This window comes from Haemaphysalis longicornis, unplaced genomic scaffold, assembly GCF_048455015.1.
Source record: "Haemaphysalis longicornis isolate Haplotype H1 unplaced genomic scaffold, Haemaphysalis longicornis Haplotype H1 scaffold_4, whole genome shotgun sequence".
NCBI classification, from domain to species: domain Eukaryota; kingdom Metazoa; phylum Arthropoda; class Arachnida; order Ixodida; family Ixodidae; genus Haemaphysalis; species Haemaphysalis longicornis.
In genome coordinates, this window is record NW_027526361.1 from 8503534 (window position 1) to 8510238 (window position 6705).

Here is a 6705-nt window from a genome sequence, read left to right on the forward strand (position 1 = left end):
ATTAGCTTTGAAAATCAGTGACGCCTGTTCAGGTTATGCGATCAAAGTGGTAGTTTGGGCGAGCTGGTTATGGAACAATGCTGAGACATTTATTAGCCAGCACAGGGATCACTAATGGATTTCTCGATGTAAATTGCTGGAAGTGGCACATGTGTGTGTGTCTACCTATTTCAGGGCCTTGTCTCCTTCACTATAATACTTCACGTAGGACTAGAGTAAGAACCAGCCTGGAAGAACACATTGCACAAGATCAAAGATAACCAAGGAAAACGACAAGCCAGTTACTTATATCCAGCTGCCGGCAATGTACTTTCCTCCTGCTGTTCTTTTCTTTCTTCATTTTATGCTCCTTTTGTAAAAAATCATCATCGCAATGAGCCTACTTACGTCCACTGCAGGACCAAGGCTTCTCCCCAGACTCCCATCTGCTCCTACCTTGACTATCGAATCCTTTTACGCTCACTGAAATGTGCTAGTGTACATACTCGCGAAAGTAAGCTCAGGGCAATTATATGTTGGTTAGCTTTTCCACCACATGCATATGCACATACACACTTAACTCCCTACATTGCGATAAAATTTGCTTCCTTGTAGCAGGCACTGGGCGAGAAATTACTTTAGAAATGAATTCTTGTCCTTACAAACAGCACTTCCGGGTCATTTTGAGTCCATACCATGTGTATGGGTGAATATAAGCCTGAGCCCAGGAATAACATTTTCACTGCAAAAATTTGCATATTAGGCAGTTTCCAAATAGTTGAATATCTCAAGCCTTCCAGCCAGAAAAATCTGTAGATTGCAATTAACCTCTGTACATTATCTCTAATCTCTGTAGTGCTGGCCTCAACCACGAGAGAGAAATCCGGTGCAGAATAGGTATGGGTTGGGTGCACTTGGCAAGCACTCCCAAATAATAAAAAGTAAGCTACCTCTGTCACTCAAAAAAAAATCTACACCTAGTGCACACTGCCAGTTATGACGTATGGAGCCGAGACTTGGCGCCGTACTAAACAACTAGCAAGCAAACTTAGGTCGGCTCAACGGGCTGGAGTTGGGCTGGTTATGTGGTGAGACAAACCGACAACCGGTGGACAATTGGGGTAACAGAGTGGATACCAAGAGATCGGTCTAGAAGAAGGGGAAGGCCAGCAATCTGACGGAGGGACAAAATGAGGAAATTTGGGGGTAAACTGTGGAGCCGAGCAGCACAGGACAGAAGCAGTTGGAGCTCAAGGGGAGAGGCATTCGTCCTGCAGTGGACCTGAGCAGGCTGATGATGATGAGGATGACGACGACGATGACATAAAAAAAAGTTACTTTTCGGCTTAATTCTTGTTCCTTGGCCACACAGATTTTGGGCACAACAAAATTTTACTCTTTTCTTTGCATTGCATGCACCTCAAGAGCATGTCTTTTGGGGGCCAGGAAAGCTTGGTGAAAGTTATCAGTCAGAACTGGGTATGCATTGTCCAGTGTTTGGCGGAATACCGTCTGGTCGTGGAAAAGCATTACTGTGACGATGAAAAAAAACTTTACTATGCACATAGTATGATGCCTTACCATGAGACTGACCAAGTGTTAAAAAAAAAAAAAGCCATTTGACATTTCGGTGCCCCTTGTTCACAATGAGCACGTGCCGTGGAAAACAAAGCTATATATTGGGCATTAGACGTCGCAATGAGTTCGCATAGATATGGTGCAGATTGCCGTCCGTTCTGTTGATAGTGTCGGGCGTCATCTGAATGAATGATGAGGGATTCGAGCAGCAATCGAGAAGACATTGTGCTCAGTTGTCAGAACTTTCGCCTCATCCCAGTAGACCACATCTCCCGTTTTCTCACAGTGCTCCGCCAGTGCAATTGTTTTTGCATAGCTTGTTTACGTCATTCCGGTGCTGCGTTAATCTTCTTTGCAGATTGCCCGTTTCTCCAATGTTCACTGATTTGCATTCGCCGGCACAGAGTGTGCTAACAGGGTGTGTAACAGGGTGATGAATTTCAACCTTCAGTAAAAAAGGAACTCCACTTATTCAAAACTGTGGTCTCATGTTACTTTAAATGTTAAATGTAATTAAGTAATAGGCAATTTTATCCTCTCCAGTAGAGCAGAGTTGCTGAGCTTCTTGCAAGTGCACATAGTACTATCCCTAATTTTACAGCTGTATGCAGGATCACAAAGTGTTTCTAAGCATTCAAATCCACTCAGTGCAATGGGTTCAGCACAAAGCACTTATGCAACAATATTCTACCATGGCAGAACACGAGATGATGCATTTATGAAGCACCACTCTTCCGAAATCGATAAATTCGACACCCACATGACGCCTCTAGCCAAATCATGCCTCAAAGAGAAATAAACGTTTTCACACTCCGAATGGCCCAATGCAGCAATTTTGACATTTACCTTAAACAGCACATGCTGAGTGCACCTGGGGTTCACCTGCAAGCACTTTCAGACATGAGACATTTCACACCATAGATAAGTTCTCCAGGGAAAGGAGGCTCATATTCCCTCTTCCACAAGGAGCAACAAATGATAAAGCTCTACTAACGGCAAGAACAGAAAACTACATGATGAATGTTCAAGCAAGCCCCATTGACTTTTGAACCAGTAACGCGAGTTCCGACAAAATGCATCATTCATCATCCAGACAGTTGCCGCCTGTTTTGTTCTATTTAGATCAAGCCTTTGGCGACACAAAAGTCACCTCCCCAAAGCAAGCATGGCATGCACTTGATGTGATAATGGATGCTGACCCTCATGCCTCTAAACTGGTGAACGGAGTGTGGCACTGTGGATGTTTCCTGGAACAAAGCACGTGTTCCAGAAGGAAGGTGCACAGGTGGCAGACATGGAACAAACCACGCCTGAGAGCAAACCCCCCATGCATCCAAGAGATTCATCTGTCAAAGAGGCACCCCCCAACCATTCATTTGTGAACGTCCCTCTGGGGGAGGGGGCACACCAATCCGTGCCTTCCCCAAGTTTTTAACAAACAATCAAGGGAAAAATGCCGTGGTTCAACTTTTGTTTGCATGTTGTGGAGGAACTCTTCGTTTTTAGTTGCCAACGTTGGCCTGAGGTTCGAGATTTTGCAGTAGGAGAAATCCTGCGGGAGCCACTCCTTCATGTACACAAGAAACAATTGAACCTCTGCAATTGGAAGCAACTAAAGAAAAAAAAAATTGGTCTGAAGCAGCATCACCAGAACTGTAACTGTTTACGATGTGAAAGGAATCTGGCTTTGTAGAAGAAAACCAACACATTAATTGTTTCTCTGAAAGCATTAAAATACACACAGCTGTGAAGTTATTTACAGATTTCAATATACTGTAAAAACATTTTGCTGATTTTCATATAAGTCCATAGGAGTGGAAACACTGGTGATGCCCACTTGTTACAAGCTCTGTTACACACTGCATGAGACTCCTATTGAGACTCCTACACACTGCATGAGACAAGTGGCGAGCCTATCGATTATCATCATTTAGAAGGCCCTAGTGGGTACTGAGAGCACTGAGTAATGTGGTCTACAAGCAACTACCATATAACATGTCCAAGATATCTGGCCTGTGCTGCACCATAAAAGGGCATTCTCGGTTAAACTATGTCATCCAAACACTGTGAACACGTGTTTCTACATTTTGCTTCCATCGGGTACAAACCTAAGCTGCTGTATAGCTGCCTATAATCATCACCATCATGCAGTGGTGTCAGCTCAATGGCAGACTTGACTAAATATGGTAACTGTTATTCAGAGTAATAAGTTTAAGCTCTGTGGTAACAGCCAAAGAAGTCAAATGCTGAATACAGCACAAACACAGCGTTGACATGGTCACTGATGGAATTGCTTTTGCAATGTTTTTATTGCTTCAGATTATTAGGCAAAAAAACGTGAACATCTACCTCCTCCTCTGTGCACGATTATGACTTCCTACGCAAGCGTACTATATGCCTTAACCTTGAAGATTCGCTTTACGGGAGTACGAGGCTTGCTGAGGTCAGGGGCGCTCGGCGACAAAAGCCATAAAAGAGCATTGCCGAGCAATGATGGTCTGTCAGAGTGTGAAGCACCTCGATCGAGTTTACCGAGAAAAGGATGCCCCACAGCCATGAAAAGTGTTGCTGGAATATGTCAGTGTGCGGCGCTGCAGATGAAAAAGTTTGAAGCGCGTTGTCTGCTACCGTGCTAACCAAACGGCACTTTCCCCGCTTGAGCTCTACCATTCACATTTACCTTAGTGAAACAAAAGAAATAATTAGACAAAAAAGGCGGGCAATAAGAAAATGATTAGATAAACAATGATGGAATTGCAGAGACTATTTAATCTTTCTTTGCTGAACGCAAGTTTATGTGGTGCTAGAGGACATTAATGCTAAACAAATTTTCTTCCCGTGTTTTTCCTGTCCGACGACGTTAGCAGGGTGTAATTGGCTAGTTATGGCTTTCTTAATGCTCCAACTGTGTCAGGATAAAGCCCCCTGAGATAAAACATCACCTTTATGAAACATCCAGCGTAAAGCAATACTGCAGCAATACAACTTTTATACTGTTGATAGCCTTCAAAAACATAGGACAATAAAGAGGACCGTGTGATACACAGCTGAAAACGATTCCTTACAATTAAGAAAAAAATCCAGGTTAGTTTGCGAAAAGTAACAAAGTACCTGACATGTCATGATATAAACACACCGTACAGCATACCTAAGGAGAGTGGCACTACAAAAGCCTCCAAATACCGTTTAAAAAACGCTGTTAAGACACTTGCAGTACAGTATGCTCGCACTGAGTACCTTGTGGCATTCATGCGCTGTCAAAGCTAGTCGCACACTCTTGCTATGGACAATGAAAGCACTAAGACCAAATCTAAAACAGGGGTCTCGTTTCGCTACGCCCCAGGGATAACAATAGACCGATACAGCTGGAATCAGCCGCAGTGATAGCAAAAGGAAACATGCTTCGCAAGAATTCATCGTGCAGACTTAACATCGGCAATAACAGTCGCATCGCCCATACGCTTCGCAAGCCGTGTAAACAATCTGGCAGAACATTTGCTTATGATTGTTTTGCGGTCGAAGCCAGCACAGCAGGCAGCCGCCTGAGACGACACAGGCAAGACAGGGACAAATGGAGGAAAGACGGCGATCAGGAAAATTGTCTGGCGACTGAGTCAGCCAGCATTCAACCTGCAGCGATCGATAGAGAAGCTACGCGGTATTAAATCACACGAATTATAGGCTAAAACACGTTTGAAAGAACACAACTGACAATTGTTACCGCCGCGTACGCGCAATCCAACTGTGTTCGTGTTCGTGAACGCCTACAGCTGTCTTAAAAACGACATTTGTGCTGCTGCACAGGAAATGACTCCGATAAGTACTGACATTGGCTGGAAGGTGGAAGTGATCGCATCTCACCAACAAAAGCTGGATGTCGTCAATAATTGCGAGAAGAAAACGAGGGTCAAGAGGAACGGAGACCCACGCGAAAATCGATAGGACACAGCATCGAACCAACTTCTCTAGCTACGCGCGGAAGCCGCACAGGCGCTCGCGTTATAACACACACAAACGCATCGGAGTCTGGCCCGCAGGCGCCACCGCATGATGACTCACTGCGTTCCCCAACGACGCGGAAAAGGTCGCCCCATTCATTTCGGCTTCCAAATCGCACCGGGAATTTGTTCTTGAAGGCCGACGATATCACAAACTAAACAAAAACACTCACCCGAGCTAGCGGTGTAGTCACATCTTCATCGCAGTCCTCCCCAGCGTCTGTGCCATCGGAAACACCTGGCACGGCTCCAGGAAAACGCGGCGGCGATATGAATGGAATTTAATTGCGCGGCGGTACGCTATTGCTGGATTATCCCGGAATGAACCTGTTTCTGCGTAACCCTAACACGGCCAAGCCATTGCAGAGGAAAGTGCTCTTGCCTGCTCTTGCTCCCATGGGCGGGTCCTCCTCGCCGCTAATCTCGAATACAACGAGAGAAAACGAGATCTCACGAGAGCTAAGCCTGTAGGTTTCGGTTTCGGCTTGTAGACGCAGTCTGTGCACCCATAGTCTATGTGTGCACCTTGCGTCTGGATATCAGCTGGAAATACGCGTTTCGAATCTTTGTCCCATAACCCCTCGTTTTATTGCCGGTTATAACCCGAGATCATACAGTTCCCCAAAACGCACAACTCACATCACTGGACTGATCAAACAGTAGCAATTTAATTCTTGGCCATTAAATTGCCACAGCCAAAGCAAAGATAGTCTCCTTTTTTTAGATACGCAGTGCTTATAACTAGTTTTCAGGCTAAGCTGATTATGGCCCAACCTCCTCTCACACCCGTTTCACCCTTTTTATTTCCTGAAAGGAAATGTTGCAGGAAACGGCTTGGAAGGAATAACGGCAATATTCCGTTCTTCTGTAGGTATGGCTAGAGCATGGGCTAGAGACACCCTAGTAACGTGTTGCCCTCTATGCACGGCAACAGAAACGATTCCTTCGATGTTCTCAAAATATACACCAGAGTCATTGGCGCGACCAGCGTCAGCGATGCCTAGCACACCGAGAGTCATAGAGTTAATACTACTGAGAGTAGAGTGAACTAGAGTATTCTAGTTCACTCTACCGAGAAGCACTACCATGCCTTGGTGGGCGCCCTTGTGCGTTCTAGCGTTGACTCCGTTATACAGTTTAACATTATTAT

The 6705-nt window shown here is 45.0% G+C and overlaps 1 protein-coding gene across 1 annotated transcript in view; it reads right to left on the reverse strand.

The window, feature by feature from the left end:
• LOC144178215 (uncharacterized) overlaps positions 1-5977 on the reverse strand; it is a 105394-nt gene extending 99417 nt beyond the window's left edge. Inside the window, exon 1 of the mRNA XM_077705898.1 lies at positions 5729-5977. The gene's annotated coding sequence lies outside the window, so the exon portion shown is untranslated. The remainder of the gene's footprint in view (positions 1-5728) is intronic.
• Between the last annotated feature and the right edge of the window lie 728 nt (positions 5978-6705).